The following is a 17,563-nucleotide window of genomic DNA, read 5'->3' on the forward strand; positions in this document are numbered from 1 at the left end:
AAACATTTGAAGGTTCCTTTCCATGCATAGGAAATATCTGCTAAACAACGGACACAAGCGAACTACAGATGTTATGGCCCTTTTGAGATAATGAAGCTACTTGTGTGGAGCTAGCCACGTGGGACACAACAAAGACAGAAGTCCCCCTGCTATTACATAAGGATAACTTGAGAAATAACCAAAAATTGTGGTTGCTACATGGTGCAATTTCCTGAGCGATACGTGGAAAAACTGAATCTAAATGGAGTATGAAATTCTGGGTCATAGAGAACACTCATTGATTTATCTGGCGGGTCCTGATGAAGGTGCTCTTCATTGCTGTTATTTTCCACCGAAACACGTTGGCCAAGTCCTTGTAAAATCTCATCAAAGTGGTTCCATACTGGACAACAGATAGAACAATAAGAGAGTGTGTCATGAATATGAATAGATGAAGTTGTGAATGTGGATGAGTGTGAGAGAGTGTTGTGTTTGGGTTGTTCTCGACCTGTTGATAAGGTTATCTATATATTGTTATAGGACTTATGAATTTTTGTATTGTGATTTAAGATGGAAATAATGTAATTTGAAATTAAGAAAATATTTTTTTTTAAACTGAGAATAATGATGCAAAAGAAGAAGTAATTGAATGGAAAAAATAATTTAAATAATAAAAAAAATGAGAAAACAAAAAAAGATTGTGTTACTGTAATGTGTTTATGCCCATGATGATCAGAGGTTGTACCCTGAAAAAATAGTGTAAAGGTCACGAGGGAGCTTTTCTTCTATTGTATTCATTGTTTTCCCCTCTTCTCCCTGACCTAAAAGTTAACCTTAGACGGGTTCCCAGAAACGTTACTTGGAGTCTGGGATCGCTTCAACGTACCCTAAGAGACAAGTCATGGTGTCCGTGGTGATCTCGCTGATGATATGGCAAATGTCTTGCCAGAAAGACGCAATTCTAGGGCACGTCCAAGCCAAGTGCACGAATTATGCATTGGGGCAGAGCATCGCATGCAGTTTGCGTCAGTGGTCAGTCCCATTTTGTAGAGAGCAGTGGATGTGCAGTACAATCTATGCAAGTATTTGAAAATGTATAAGGCGTGATCGATAGCTGGGAGAAAGTTTTTGAGCTTGGTTGCAGCAGTATAGTCACTGTTCCGGTGTTGGCTAGTCTCCTAGATCAGTCAGCCAGGTGAGGCGTGCCCTTTCGGTATCATCTGGGGAGTCCGAGAGTGTCAGTGCATAGAGTCTAGTAAACAGTTTGCGGGAAGTGGCAGTATGAATGTATTACAGTGCAGCGCTCGGGGAACGGGAATTGGGGAAAGTATCATTCGCAGCCCTGCAGGTAGCTCTTATCTGATAGTATAGTAATTTGTCTAGTGGGGTTGCGTTCTCTGGGAGAGAGACAAATTGACCATTGGGATATAGATCAGCGTTGATTTTGATGCCTAGTGTGGCAGCTCGTCGTGCCATGCCAGACGTCTGCAGACGGGGGAATGAGGGGTTGTTTGCCAGTTGCATTGCCGGAGCATACAACGTATTAACTCTTGTGTCTACGAATCCCATCCCAGGCCCAAGGCATGCATGCTACAGTGTCATGCCCAGGCTGTGTAAGGGAGGAACACAGCCGTCTGCAGTGGCCATGGGGAGGCGAAGTCAGTTTCGACCGCGAAGTGAGGTTGGAATGGTGTGGGGTGTAACCAAAAGTAGAGAAAGCTAGCCTGATCTGAGTAGGCATAGAGTTTGAAGTTGGGAGCGCCCATCCCGCCACGAGAAAAGGGCAGTGTCAGCGTTTCGTATGCTATGCATGGGTGGCGATCCGCCCAAAAAATTCAAATCATGTTAGATCGCAATCTCTGGAAAAAAGTGAGATGTGAGTGGCATGGGGATATTTTTAAAAAGGTATAGGAATTTGGGCAGGATCAGGCTGTTGGCAATTGCGATTTTACCCGCTAGTGAGAGTGGGAGGGTTTTCCAAGTAAGAATTTTAGACTCCAGCCAATCCATCGCTCTGCCGTATTTTGCTCTCCACACCTCTTCTGTATCCTTTGTGAGCTGGATGCCCAAGTATTTAGTCAGGCCAGCTGCCCACTGTATCGGGTATTCAGTGGGGAAGGGATGGGTGGAGTCAGTTAGAGGAAACAAGACTGATTTCGCCCAATTGACCTGTATTCCGGAGTAGCTGCTGAACCTCTTATCGTCATAGGGGATACATTTTCTTGAGGGTCACGAATGAAGAGTGCCACATCATCTGCATAAATAGACGTGACCAGACCATGGGATGAAAACCGGATGCCCCTCTGCGTGTGGTGCTGTAACAGGCGTGCCACATGTGGCTCCATGGCAATGGCAAAAAGCATAGGAGACAGAGGGCATCCTTGCCTGGTGCCTCTGGTGAAACGTTTAGGTTCTGTAAGTTGGCCATTTACACGGATACGTGCTGCTGGCAGTGTGTATTTTAGCTTGATTTTACTCATGAAGGGTGGACTGAACCCCAGGCGGCTTTTAAGGGCAAAGGGAAGGGCCATTCTAAAGAGGTGAATGCCTTAGTGGCATCCAACAAGGCTGCGACAGCCGGGAGAGCAGGATTAATCTGGTGCATAATGGAAAAGATGGCGCGCAAATTGTGCGAAGAGGCACGGCCGGGGATAAAACCGGATTGGTCCAGGCGAGCGATGAGACATGACAAGAAGGCGGTTAGCAACTAGTTTAGCATAAAATCTTGGTATCCTTATTAATTAAAGAGAGTGGCCGATACTAGTCGCAGGATTCTGAGGTTTGCCAGGCTTGAGTAAGAGAGTAATTAATGCCTCGCGGAGAGAAATCAGGGAGTGGCCCACCTCGATGGACTCGTTATACATTGCGGCAAGATGCAGGATGAGTGCATATTCTTTATAAAAAGCTGCTGTCAGCCCATCTGAACCAGCCGCCTTGTCTCCGGGGAGGCCGGACATCACCTGTGCAATCTCCTGGGAGGTAAAGGTTTCATCCAAGTATTTGCGATGTGCATTACTGAACCAGAGCAGCTCAATAGTATCAAAGTATTGTGTGAGGACGTCCGAAGGAGTCTCGGTGCCAGCAGTGTATAAGTTAGAGTAAAATGCAGAGATTTCGTCGAGTATGCCTTGAGGGGAAATGATTCTGCCCCCATCGTCATCGTGTAGTTCCGTAATATATGAGGCGGTGTGTGACTTTCTTAGCAAATGTGTGAGGGTCTTGCCGGGGCGGTCACCCTCAACATATCGGTGCCCCTGTGTCCAGTGGCCCAGGTATGTGATCTCGCGTTCGGCCTCAGACTGGTATTCGGTCATATTTCTGGCGTATGACGGCTAGTAGGGAAGGGTTGCTGGCGTAATTCAGGTCAAGCTGTTTAAGTTCCGCCTCTAGTCTGTCCAGAATACCCCCGAGAGATTTTAGGACCCCAGATTGCCATGGAATACATTCACCTCTGATCATGAGTTTGAAAGTTTCCCAGAGAGTAGAAGGGGAATCTACTGAGCCAATGTTTAATTCAAAGAATTCAACCATGGCCTCACGGAGCTCTTCTCGAAACACTGCATCGGGAAGTGTGTGTGGGGGAAGGTGCAATGCAACGATAGTGTACGCGCAAGGTGTGAAGCGGAGATGATCCAGCCCAGTACATTGCGGGTGACTAGACGATGCGGGACCAGGAGTTGTGGGAAGTGCAAGTGCCTTCGTGTTTCTCAGAGTGATGGTGTCTCCAGCCGTCGATCCAGCAGTTGTCCTGTACAATGGAGTGCAGAGTGGCCTGTGGGTGGAGTATGCGTGGGCCAGAGCGGTCTAGGGTGTTTGTGTGGAGCAATGTTGGAATCTCCGCCCCATAGCAATGGGAGTGGGCCAAAGGAGGAGATGTGTTTCCAAATATGGGGGTAGAATTCTGGCCTTCAGAGTATGGACCGTAGACAGCTGCTAGGATCACGGGTTGAGCATATAGAGTGCCCATAATGATCAGATAACAGCCTTCAGTATCTATGACGGTATGAGCAGGGTGCCATGGCAGGCCTTTTCTTATCAAAATCGCAATGCTCCTAGCATACTTAGAGTAAAAGGAAGAGCAGGCGTCACCCCAGTGTCTTGATCGGAGCCTAGCGACGTTCTGAACTGTCCCCCATAATCACCTTAAGTCCAGTAGAACAGTTCTGTAAGTCGCTGAAAAGTGCCCGAATGCAGTACATGTTTATCCCCCAGAGGATAACATTACCTCTACAGAAATTGCACTGTCAACTTTTGAAACCTGTGCAAATTCATATCAAGAAAAGTACTTACCTGATTTCAATAATCTTGCTATCTACATTTGTATAAAAAAATAAGTCTTTTATAAATTGGCATCAGATTTCTTCTTTGAGTGTGTCTCACTTACTGCCTTTGAGTGTGCAATAAATGCTTAGCACTACACTCTGATATACCTAACTGCTCGCCCACACCACCAAAAAAGACAGAATTTGGGGTTTAATTTGTGCCTCTGTAAACCAGCTGGGGTTTGCCTGAACTCCTTATACAATGTCCCTCTTTTGGTCCACTATATAAAGAGCCAGCTTCCTACAGAAACATTTTGTGCAACAATGTCTCCCTAAACGTTATCAATCCTCTCACAGCATCAGTATAAGACATTGTCTGTTACCTACTCCACCTGCAGAAGTCCAGCATTGTCAACACTTCCAGTAGGTTACATCTAGCTGCTATAGTTGCCTACTTGCAAATAGCCGACATGCTTCTTTGTTCAGAATACCAGTCATTAAAGCCTTTATGAAAGGCCTCAAAAGGGTTATTTACCGTGGATGCCTCCTGGATGGATCCTTAACTTAGTACTTACAAGACTCATGGGCATACCTTTTGAACGCCTTAACTGTTACCCACTGCAATTTCTCTCTTGGATGGTGGATTTCCCTGTAGCCACAACTTCCCTCGGACGGGTTAGCAAAATACGCGCTCTTGCAATGAAAGAAGAGCCTTTCTTCCAGGTCCACCACAATAGGCTGGTCCTCAGGACCAAATTCAAGATTAGTCTATAGTTTTCACATTAACGAGACAATGAAGCTTCCAGTCTTTTTTTCTCAACCAGGGACTGTAGACGAGCACGCTTCTATACACTCTAGATGTCAAGTGAACACTAATGTACTACATCGACAGAACAAAATCCTTCTGTAAAACAACAATTTTTCATGTCATACTCCAAGCCACACAAAGGGTGTGCCATTTCCAAGGACGGTCTTGCATGCTGGGTGGTCAAATGCATACAGACTTGTTATTCAAAAGTTAAAAGAATCCTGCCAGTCCCATCCAAACCTCAATCTACTCATAAGAATGGGGCTTCTATGGCTTTCTTAGGTAATATACCACTAGCTGACATCTGTAAAGCAGTTACTTGGTCCACCCCTCATACCTTTACCAAACACTACTGAGTGGATGGCCAGGCCAGACAAGCTAGAGCTGGCCAGGCTGTCCTACATACTCTTTTCCAATGTTCTGCAACATCCCAGGGCTCAGCCACCACTTTAAAGAGGACTGCTTTACAGTCTATGCACAGCATGTATATCTACAGACAAACATGCCCAAGTGGAAAATGTTTCTTACCATTTAAACATCTGTTTGTGGCGTGCAGTGCTGTAGATTCATACACAGCCACCCTCCTCCTCAGTCACCTGACGTTGCAGATTTTCTATTCTTTAGTTATCTTTAATACTTTGCTCTGCATGGACATCTTTACTGTATTGGTTAGCTCCATTTTCACTCTCACCCTCCGTGCAGGAAAAGAGAATCTTACAATGGAGCTGATGCCAATGCGCAATACTGTAAGAAAGTGGCTCTATATATACTGGACCAAGGTAAGGTACAGTGTGTATAGAGTCCACAGTCCACAGTCCCCAGAGGTTTGGCAGAGGCTAAAGTTAGATCTAACCTTACTCTCTAAAGTGGTAGTTTGGACGAGCAGTAAGGCACTATCAGAGGACAGTGTAAAGCATTTGTTGTACACCCTCAGTCAGCAAATGGTCTCACACATTCAAGGACTGAACTCTAGGCCAATTGTTTTGTATCAAAAGATATAGTTGTTTTATTTTAGAACCAACAAGGTATCAAAAGATACTTTCTCAGAATGAGTTACTTTAGTTAAATACTTTTTGAATAGGCAATAGACTTTTGGATTACACTAGTTACAATTGTTGCAATAGGCAACACAATTTCAAACACAATGAAACATTGAGCTCAATGGGAATTTCTAGATAAATGCTATTAGTTACTTCATGGATTACTTTTCTAACCACAGGACTGGATCCTAAATTTAGTCCTGGGACATCTCCTGTAAACAGTTAAGTAAAAGCGCATTGGTTACAGTAATGATTTTTAAGGAATATTATTGTATTTAAAAAGTTGACACCCCTAGAATCACCAATATTATCCTATGGGAGGAAATTCCCTTAGCAGGCAAGTAGTGTTATTGTTACTTTGTCAAACTCAGGGTTGGATCCTGGATCCAGCCCCGGTGCATCTCCTGTAAACAATTGAAAGAATGCGTTTAAGTCATACAGGCGATTTTTAAGGAATATTTGTAGTTTTTGAAAATTGACACTTAGAAACTTTTATGGTGAAAATCGTACAATAGATTCCAATTGAAGGAAATTCAAGTTACTGGTAAGTACGGTTAAAATTACTTTTCAGGGTCAGTGCTGGGCTAAATGATGCAGCATTGGGTTCTCTCCTGGTAACAGGTGAGTACATCGGAATTAGTTGTTCGGCTGATTTTAGGTAAATATTTTATAGTTTCAAAACTCCACACTTGGAAAAATTTCCAAGTGAAACCAGTCAATGTTAGCCTATGGAAGAAAAGTGAGTTATCGGCTTTTGGGTAAGTACTCGACTGGCAGAGTTAAGGTTCTGGGCATAGACTCAGGGGTCTTCCAGGGTCAGGTAGGCACAGTTGGTACACACTCAGCGGCACATGGGCAGCCGGTTACAGAGATAGTTGGGCCCAATGTTATCCAATGAAAGGCAGGGGAGCCTTCGGTTGGTGGCTGCTGGCAAGCAAGCCACGCGGCTGTGGGTGCTGAGCTCCTGGTCACTTGCTCAGGGCAAATGGGGAAGTAGGTTAGGAGCAAGGTTGCACTGCCAAGGGCACTTGGGCGGCTGAGTGCAGGGTGCTTTTGAGCCGCCGGGCGCTCAATGTTATTCAATGGAGATCTTGGAAAGTGAACAAAGGCTGCAGGCTCGGGACGGAGATTCTTCATGAGCGACCAACACTTCAAGAGGTAAGTTGGGATCTTGGAGGATAGGTAGGCACCCAGGAGTTGGGCACAGGGGGTCGTGGGGCGCCAGGTGCAGGGGTGTCTTTTGACGTCAGGACATCTTACCCTCTGCTGGTTGCGGTTGGAGGGGTCTCATGTTGTGTGGCTGCAGGCGTTGTGTGGGTCGTCGATGAGGGTCCTTGGGCACTGGATTCCAGGTCAGAATCGCCGGGGGGACGTCCGTAGGGTCTTTGTCCACTCCGTCACAGGCCGGGCTGGGCTGGTGCAGAGTTTGCTGGATTTGCGGTTCCTGGCTGGCACCAGGGGTATTGCTGTTGGAGCAGAACCACTGCTCATGGGAGTCCCAGTCTTTAAGAGGTTCAAGGCAGGCAGGTCCTCCAGGGATTTCAAGGTTGCTGTCCGCAGGAGTCGCCGGGATTTAGCAGGAGCATGTTCAGGGATCAACAGGCCTGTAGGGCTGGGGCCAAGTCAGTTGGTGTCGTCCTCGTTAGCAGCTGCACGGCGGGTCTTCTTCTTGATCTTCTTTCTTCTTTCCGAATCAGGATTTGAGGAAGGAAGGTTCAGGGTGCCCCTAAATACAAAATTTAGGGGCGTTACAGATAGGGCAAGGGCAGGGACCAATAGGTCCCTGTCCTGGGGTGAGTATCCTGCCCCTCTCCTGTGGGGGGGGGGGGGGGCAGGAGCCTATCTCTGATTGGGCAGGGCTCCCAATCATCAAGATGGCCAGAGCCCGGAGTTGTGCTTCACCTCACCTCTCCCACCTGAGGGGTGGAGTTGGCACAGGCTGACACACCCCCTTTCCTCACTGAGGGTTTCCCGCCAGTCTTCCCGCATGAGTGGCGGTCAGACCTGGTGGGGGCCAGTTGCTGAGTACAGCAAGTGGCCTGGAGAAGCTCACAAAGGTGGCATACCTTTGAAGCTTCCCCTGCCCATCCTGGGGGAGGAGACCCAGCAGCACCTCGCCCTGGACGTGCATTGTTGCAGGCCCAGGAGAGCGGATGGCTCTCTACCCCGTGGTCCAGCAACATGTCTGCTGTGTGGCAGCCTAGGCAGCCTCTCAGACAAGACGTGGATTGTAGGTTAGGTTTCAGGGGGCATCTCTAAGATGTCCTCTGTAGTGCATTGTGCATTTTACATTAAATCCCACACTGGCATCAGTGTGGGTTTAATGTGCTGAGAAGTTTGATATCAAACGCGTCAGTCTTCGGTGTAGCCATTATGGTGCGGTCGAGTTCGTAATGACAACATCCTAGAACCATATACTCTTAATGACAACATTGCACTTACAGTGCCCAGGAATGGCCCTGGGTACTGTAGGGGCACAGGGCTCATGCACCTGTGCCCACACCACTGGCATAGGGCACCCAGCTAGAGGGGTGACTGATGTATGCCAGGGCAGTGGGTTTGTGGGAATGGCACACAGGGAGGTGCGCCATGTCGACTCTTTGTTTAGTTCTGCACCAGGACACTCAGCCTGCAAAAGCAGTGTGTGTGTGTCAGAGTGCAGGGCCCCTAAGGGTGGCACAATAAGTACTGCAGCCCTTAGGGTTCTTCTCTGGTCAGAATGCCCTGGGTACCTAGGGTACCATTTACCAGGGGCTGACATGTGGCCAGAGATGCCAATTGGGTTTTAGCTTCAACACAGTTTTAGGGAAGGAACACAGGCCCTGGGCACCTGATTGGCAGGAGCTGAGGGCACACTCAGTCAAAGCACAGTAGCAATTAAGCCAAATGTGGGGGCATACCATGCAAGAAAGATGGCACTTTCTCACAAATACCACTAAAAGGTGGAGTTACTAAGTCCCATGACTCGAAAAGACTTACTTAATAGAAAAATAAGTTGGTCACGTTCGAGCCAAACACTGGATGGCAGAGGTATGCACCGACTGTGTATCTACAGTTACACATGCCAGTTTTTGGGAAAGCAGTCAGACAATTGTGTTCAATCATTAGTCTTGCCGTGTAATGGATTTCAGTTTGTGTGAAGCATATAACCTGCTAGCAAACATTTTATTTGAGTAACACAAATCACCTACAGACAATTAATTTTGTAGTGTGGGTTTCATAACCAAACAAATACATAAATAACATTTTCTTTTCTATTACTGCTGTCTGTGGTCAGTGAATGTGAGATTTGTAGTAAATCATCGCACCTCACTAGCAGGAACATTGCTGTAGGAGCCTGTGGGATATGTTTATCACTACAGTGTACAGCATGTGTTTACAAATATTTTCATTATTCCATCCTACTCCTTTTCCAAACTGATTCTCAAAATGTACTGTAAGGCACAGAATATAAGTGAAGAAAGATACTATCTGCATTTTGATAAACGATGGGCCATGTGCAATTACACAATCCTATGTTTTTTCACCAATCTTTATAACATATAGCTCTGGAATATTGCATTAATGCTCCTTAGGAAAGTATGGATCTGTAGTCCATTTATGTGATAAGTGTTTTGCAAAAGTCGCCATTAAGACGACTTGCTTCTTTGTTTCGCTTGTACCACCCTATATTACACCCCCTAACAATAAGTTTATTAGCCATCACTGCTTCTTGTCACTGTCTAGTGCCCTGCTAAGAAAGAGTTTTGGCCTCTGCACATATTCACTCTCTTTTTTCAATACAAATTAAGTACTGGCCATGCTACAAGCAACTAGGAATGTTAACGTTTTGGATTACTCTCATCGAAACCTATTTTGTTTAAGTCTTGCTAACTTCTACTTTTTACTTGAAAAACGATAGAACGACATTCTTGGGGAATAGCACTAATTATTGTGGAAAAAAATTATTAATCATTACTTTTCATCTTCCATGTCACATTATTTCAGGCTTAGGGAGATTAAGTTATTTGCCCAGAATTACATGATGTTGAGCTGAACGCCGAGGCCTCGATTCAAAATTGGGTCCCACGTTCCAAGGTTGGTAGCTCCAGCCACATCTCCCATTTGAAACAATCCCATTCAAGCAATCCTGACAGCTGTACTCTGGTTCCCGATTGGTCTCCGCCACAGGGCCCCAGTATTTTGATTCTCTCAAATCTCTTTCCAGCTCAGCTCAGAACTGGCAGCAGATCTGATTACCTCTGAAGAAAATAGACTTCCTGAGCTTTAGCCCAGAGTGCTCCTTTTTGAAAGCCATCTGTCAAAAGCAGAATGTCACTCATTGAAGGTTTGTTCAACCAAAAGACTGATAGGTTATTGTTACCCCCTGCAAGAAAAGAGTATCTAGTGTTGTGCTTAGTAACCGGGCATAATGGGGTCCTACACCAGTAGATTCCTTTGAAGCTGTAGTGTCTTCCAGTAGGCATCTTATTTCAAGGACGAGGTAAAAGAGTTCAGACTAGAAGGGATGTGTTTCTATCAGGAATCAGTGGGCTTTGAGTGGAATAGGAGGTAAGAAAGAGGATTATTAGACAGAGCCTCCTTACACAATGTTGGATAAAGCAGGGAATAGAGACAAGTGGGATACATTCTAACAGAAAGTCGTTAGAACCAGGTAATACTGATGAGGACGACAGGTGGAGACTGACCTTTAACTTAACCGGAATTCATTTAGGGAACTCAGTAAATCACTGTTGCGTCATCTGTATAAAACACGGTTCCATCAATCACGGTTCAGTGTGCAGCTTGGACCGAGGAGAAACAAGATAGTGTCCCAACTTGGATATAATATTGGAGACATCGTTTGAGATGAGCTGTCTTCCAACAGTTGTTGATTTTAAATATGGCTGTAGTCCTCTCAGCTATCTTTGCTCTATTGTAGTGTGAAAGTCTTTTGAAGAGGATGAGTTTGTGGGAAGAATGATTTATAAAAAGTTAACTACTTTCTTTCTGATGTGCTCTTCGGCTTCACACAGAATGAATATATATATGAATAAAAATATTTCCAGTGGCCTTGCAGAGAACAGTTCCAACCATTTATTTATTTATTTTCTCTCTCTCTCTCTCTCTCTCTCTCTCTCTATCTCTCTCTCTATCTCTCCTTGGCATGTAGAGCTGCAGAGTTGCACACCGTGCATAGATCGCCACCTAGTGTTGGGCCCGGATGTTTGCAGTTTGTTGTTGTCCTGAAAAGTTCTTTGGAAGTCACAAGATAGGTGACTCCTCCTTTGGACCACATTGCGCATGGGCATCGGCTCCATCCCCAGATTGTTTTTCGCCATAGGGAAATGATGGAGCTGTGCAAGAAAAGGAAGGATGCCCATATAATTTGTATCTAATTAAGATAATACTGGAACAGACAAGGGTAGTCGGGGAGGCGGGTGGGCGTGTGCAACTCTGCAGCTCTACATGCCAAGAACAGATGCATACTGGTAAGTAGCATTTTCCGTTCGAGGCATATGAGCTGCAGATTGAACACTGTGCATAGATTGCATATCAGTACCCACTCTGAGCGGCGACCACCCGTATCTGTTGTAGTACTTTGGAATAATGTTTTGAGAACAGCCTGGCCCACATTAGCTTGTTGTTTGGTTTGCACATCTACACAATAGTGTTTTGTGAATGTGTGCGGTGTAGACCATGTAGCTGCTTTGCAAATGTCATCTAGGGGAATGTTCCCTAAAAATGCCATTGAAGCCCCTATTTTTCTTGTAGAGTGGGCTTTAAGAGGAACAGATAACGTACGTTTAGCTTTGTGGTAACAAATCTGTATGCATTTGACAATCCATCTAGCTATCCCACATTTTGAAATGGGATTACCTTTGTGTGGTGGTGAGAAAGACACAAAAAGTTGTTTTGTCTTACGAAAGGGTTGTGTCCTCTCTATGTAATATAGCAATGCTCTTTTGACATCTAGGGTATGAACAGCTCTTTCTGCTACTGTCTGTGGCTGCGAGAAGAAAACAGGCAATTCCACAGATTGATCGAGATGGAAGGGAGAAATGACTTTGGACAAGAATTTTGGATTAGTACACAGAACTACCTTATTGTGATGCATTTGCAAGAAAGGTTCTTGAATGGTTAGTGTTTGTAATTCACTAACTCTCCGTAGAGAAGTAATGGCTACTAGGAACGCAACCTTCCACGTTAAAAATTGTAGTTCACATTTGTGTAAGGGTTCGAAGGGAGGTCCCATTAACCGTGTGAAAAAAAACATTTAAATTCCACACATGTGAAGGTGGTACCCTGGGGGGAATTATTCTTTTAAGGCCTTCCATAAAGGCTTTAATGGCAGGCACTCTGAATAGATAGATATTGTCTGTTTTGCAGATATGCTGCTAAAGCAAAGAGATGTAGTCTAATAGAGGTATAGGCTAAGTTAAATCTTTGGAGATGCAATAAGTATCCTATGATGTGTTGAATAGACACATCTAGAGGATTAATATTGTTGTTGTGACAATATATTACAAACCGTTTCCACTTGGCTGCATAACATGCCCTAGCGGTTGGGAGTCTAGCTTCTTTAATGACATCCAAATTCTAGGATTTCAGGAGCCAGATCGCAAGGTTGAGCTGAGCTGGGTCCGGGTGTCTGATCTCTCCACGGTTCTGTGTTAAAAGATGTGGAGACAGGTGCAATTTTTGGTGTGGTACTACAGACAGTTGTAGCAGTGTGGTGTACCACTGCTGTCTGGCCCACATTGGAGCAACTAGGATGAGGGTGAGAGAATGCTGCTGTAGTTTGCGTACTACTAGTGGCATGAGTGGTAGAGGTGGAAAAGCGTACGCAAATCTGTTTGACCAGTTCATCCATATCGCATTGCCTTTGGACAGTGGGTGTGGATATCTGGCGGTGAAGCTTGGGCATTTGGCGTTTTCATGGGTGGCAAATAGGTCTATGTGAGGTTGTCCCCACATCTGAAAGAATGGCTGAAGAACTTGTATATGAAGCTCCCACTTGTGGGTCTGCAGTTTTTGACGACTTAACAGATCCGCTATGGTATTTTGTACTCCTGGAACATGCTGGGCTAGAAGGAATATCTTTTGAGGTATAGCCCACCGCCATACGTCCTGTGCTAGTTGAGAGAGCTGTAGGGAGAGTGTGCCTCCCTGCTTCTGTATGTACTACACAGCTGCCATGTTGTCTGTGCGGACTAACACAGCTTTGTTTGATACTTGCTTTTGGAAAGCTTTTAGTGCTAGGAATATTGCTAGTAACTACTGATGATTGATGTGGAGTAACTTTTGTTGCAGTGCCCACCTCCTTGCATGGTGTGTTGCAGTAGTTGGGCTCCCCAGCCGGAGAGCGATGCGTCCGCAGTCAGCCACTGAAGAGAGCGATGAGTCCGACCGTCTACCAACACTAGGTCTGTTAATTGACCTTGAGCCTGGTTCCATTGACGTGATAAGCATTCTTGTAGCAGACGCATTTGAAGTCTTGCATGGGGCACTATGAAAATGCAAGAGGCCATCATCCCTATGAGTTGCATGAACACTCGTGCTGGAAGGGAGTGTTGTAGCTGACACTTTGTTAGAAGAGTTTGCATGCTGGCTATCCTTGCTGGAGTGGGATAAACTAGCGCTGTTGAGGTGTTTATTGTGGCACCGAGGTACTGTTGTACCTTGGATGGTTGTAGATGGGACTTGGCGTGGTTTATTGTGAACCCCAATTTGTGGAGCAGCTGTATCGTGGCATGAGTGTGTTCCACGCATCGGTTGTATGAGCTGGCTTTTATGAGCCAGTCATCGCGGTACGGGAAGACATGGATGTGCTGTCTTCATAAATGCGCTGCCACTACTGCTAAGCACTTGGTGAAGACTCTTGGTGCTGTTGTGACTCCGAATGGAAGTACTTTGAATTGATAGTGTTGCCTGTCTATCACAAATCTGAGATACTTCCTGTGAGCCTTTGTGAATTGGAACGTGGAAGTATGCGTCCCTGAGATCTAAAGTAGCAAGGAAGTAGTTTTGTGACAGGAGCGGAAGGACTTGTTGGAGTGTGACCATGTGAAAATGGTCTGACTGTATGTATATGTTTAGCGGTCTGAGGTCTAGAATAGGCCTTAGAGAGCCGTCCTTTATTGGGATTAGAAATATAGAGAGTAAACCCCCTTGTTTTGTTGTTGCAAAGGAACTGGTTCTATTGCATTTTTTTGTAGCAGAGATACTACTTCTTGCTTTAACAGTGATAGATGTTCTTGTGACATTGGATGCTGTTTGGGTGGTAGGTTTGGGGGGGGGAGATGTTAGTTCTAGACAGTAACCAGACTGAATAACTTGTCGCACCCACCTGTCTGATGTGATGTGATGTTGGTCCAGGCCGGAAGGAATTGTTGTAGTCTTCCCCCCACAGGAGTGGAATGTTGGGGGGGGCGCAGTGGAGGGGAGGAAAGTCATTGGGTGGGGTTAGAGGCAGAGCGGGAGTTGTTGGTTTTGCCTCTGCCTTTGTTGTTGTTACCCCTGTAACCCCCCTCTCTGGTAGCCCTTAGTGAATGTGGATTGGCTATGGGTTTTGTAAGAAGTGGAGGGACTTTCCGAGGAGTAGCCTCTAGTGTTGCCTCTGTATGATGAGGGACTAAAAGAACGTCTGGGAGCTTGCTGCTCAAGGCTCCCATAGATTTTGCTGTATCAGTGTCCTTTTTCATCTTTTCTAAAGACACGTCAACATTTGGGCCAAATAAATGTGTCTCGTCAAATGGCTGATTAAGGATGGAGTTTTGGACTTCAGGTTTAAAACCTGAAATAGGTAGCCAAGCATGTCTACATAGTAGGGTGCTGGTATTGATTGCCCTTGAGGCGGTATCTGCAGCACCAAGGGCACAACGAATGCAAGTATTAGTAATATTTTTACCTTCCTGTATAAGTTTATTGGCCCTATTATTGTATTTGTCTGGTAGATGCTGCATTATGGACTCTAGTTCATCATAATGTGCTCGGTCATATCTGGCCAGCAACGCTTGGGTATTGGCAATGCGCCAGATATTAGCTGCTTGTGACGTTGTTCTTTTGCCGAAGGCGTCAAGTAGCTTAGATTCTTTGTCTGGTGGTGAGGCCTCACCTGATGTCTGAGAATTAGCACGTTTACGTGCATTAGACACTACTAAAGAGTCTAATGCTGCTGGACCTTTAATATAGACGGGGTCTGTAGGGGCAGCTTTATATTTGTTCTCAATGCGAGGATTAAGGACCCTAGCCCTGACAGGATCCTTAAAAACTTCTGTTGCGTGCTTGATGACACCCTTAAGCATTGGCAAGATGGCAGTAGACCTTTGTGTGTTATCAAAAGTGTCTAGTAGGAAATCTTCCTCCACCGCATCAGTGTCTAAGTCCACCCCATGATATTGGGCAGCTCTTTGGACTAGTTGGACTAGTAGGTTAAAACCTATAGTGTCCTCTGGTGGGGAAGGCCTAGAAGGATATATATTATCTTGTGGGACATAAGGCACATCAGTGGTGTTGTAATCATCCCATGGATTAGGTGACTGAGGGGGACTATTGGTCTCTGCTGGGTCATGTGCACCCCCACCTGTGTCATCAGAGTCTATGTCTGCATCATCATCATCTGGATTAGGGGATGGTGTAGGTGAATGGTGAGGTGGAGGAGGTGTGGGAGGAGGAACAATATGGGGAGGTGGTGGAGAAGGGACCCTTAATGGTTGCAATGTCTCTCTTCTTTGAGGAGGAGGAGGTGATGGCGCCTCAAGTGGTCTCTTCTTGGAGCGGAGAGTCAAGTGACCAGTCTTAGGATCCTTTACAAGAGTTTTTTGGTTAGGATCAGGTGTGAAAAGTTCCTCTGAATAGGGCAAATTCTTCGGCGTCGAGGATTTTGGCTCCATAGGTTTTTTCGACACCGACTCAATAGCTGGTTTTGGGTCTTTTGGTTTAAAAGTGTGCCCTTTTGAAATGTCCTTTACCGGAACCTGTTTCTTCGGTTCTGGGTGTTTTTTCAGTTCCGAAGCGTGTTCTTGAGCTTTAGGCGTTTTTTTAGTTGGCTCCGAGTGTGGTTTTGCCATCGATGAGCCGCTGCCAGTCTTCGGCGCCGAGTGCTTAGGTGTCAGAGCAACAGTCGGCGTGGTTGAGGTAGATGGCTTTTTCTTCGGTGTCGGTATAGGATCGGCACCGGGGATAGGCTGGCTCGAGCCCGAGCCCGAGCTGCCTGAAGGCTTAGTAGGCTTCTTTGCCGGGCCCGAAGGCGGGGCGTGGGAATCAGTCTCTCGGTGGGCACCCGAGCCCGAAGGCGAGGGTGTGCCCAAAGCCTTTTTGGAGGGTGTCGTGGAAGGGTTGGGGTCGACGATCTTACTTATGAGCCGTTGAGATGGAGTGACTTCCTCGACGTCGGAGTCTTCTGCATCTGAGGAGCCAGTACTCTCTTCGGCCTGCTGGTGTTCTGGCACGTCGACGCCCTCTTCGAAGATGTCGTCGGGGATGGAATCTGACGAGCGAGCCATAGTTCTTCGAGCTCGTTGGTCCCGGATCGTCTTCTTGGAGCGGAACGAGGCACAAGCGGAGCAGTCTTTGGCCTCATGCTTCGGTGAGAGGCAAAGGTTGCACACTTCATGTAGGTCGGTGTGGGGAAACTTCGACCCACATTGAGGACACTTTTTGAATGGTGTCCTTTCCATGAGCCAGGAAGTGAGGCCTAGGTAGGCCTGAAGACCTTCGTCGACGACGGAATCGAAGACTTCGAAGTGGTGAAGAATCGCGTCGATGGAGAGCGATCAAAACAATACCGTCGAACTGGGTGAGGATAGCGCGCCGAAGGAAATTCGGTTCCAAACCGGAGCGCAGGAAACACATCCGAGCCCGGTGGTGGAAAAAAACAATCTGGGGATGGAGCCGATGCCCATGCGCAATGTGGTCCAAAGGAGGAGTCACCTATCTCGTGACTTCGAAAGAACTTTTCAGGACAACAACAAACTGCAAACATCCGGGCTCAACACTAGGTGGCGAGCTATGCACAGTGTGCAATCTGCAGCTCATATGCCTCGAAAATATATATATATATATCCCTGCCGAGAACAGTTCCAACCATTTTTCACTATATATATATATATATATATATATATATATATATATACGAAAAACAGTCGGAACTGTTCTCGGCAGGGCCACTGGAAATATGTGGCAGGCGAGCATCAAATTATGCGGCAGGGGTGACTAAAATATGCAACAAGAAAAGGCAGATTATGCGGCATAATGTGGCATATCTTTGATAGCATTACTTCATTACTTTGTAATTTTTACATATGGTAATACAGTCTGGGCAAAGATTACACCTTATTAATTTCAGTTTAATAATGAAATGAAGACATAAGCAACTGAAAGATGACCAGTTAACCTTTGCGAGGGCCTTCCGCCGCACGCAACATATGTTGCAAAGTTTTTTGTAATCTTTGATCCGCTTGAGCTAGAAACAATTTTCTTTTGTTGAAAAC

At 45.8% G+C, this 17,563-nt stretch overlaps 1 protein-coding gene across 3 annotated transcripts in view; it reads right to left on the reverse strand.

Moving 5' to 3' along the window:
* The window catches only part of GEMIN5 (gem nuclear organelle associated protein 5), a 384,438-nt gene that overhangs the window by 131,057 nt on the left and 235,818 nt on the right, over positions 1-17,563 (reverse strand). The window lies entirely within an intron of this gene.

Source organism: Lissotriton helveticus, chromosome 7 (genome assembly GCF_964261635.1).
Source record: "Lissotriton helveticus chromosome 7, aLisHel1.1, whole genome shotgun sequence".
Taxonomy (NCBI): domain Eukaryota; kingdom Metazoa; phylum Chordata; class Amphibia; order Caudata; family Salamandridae; genus Lissotriton; species Lissotriton helveticus.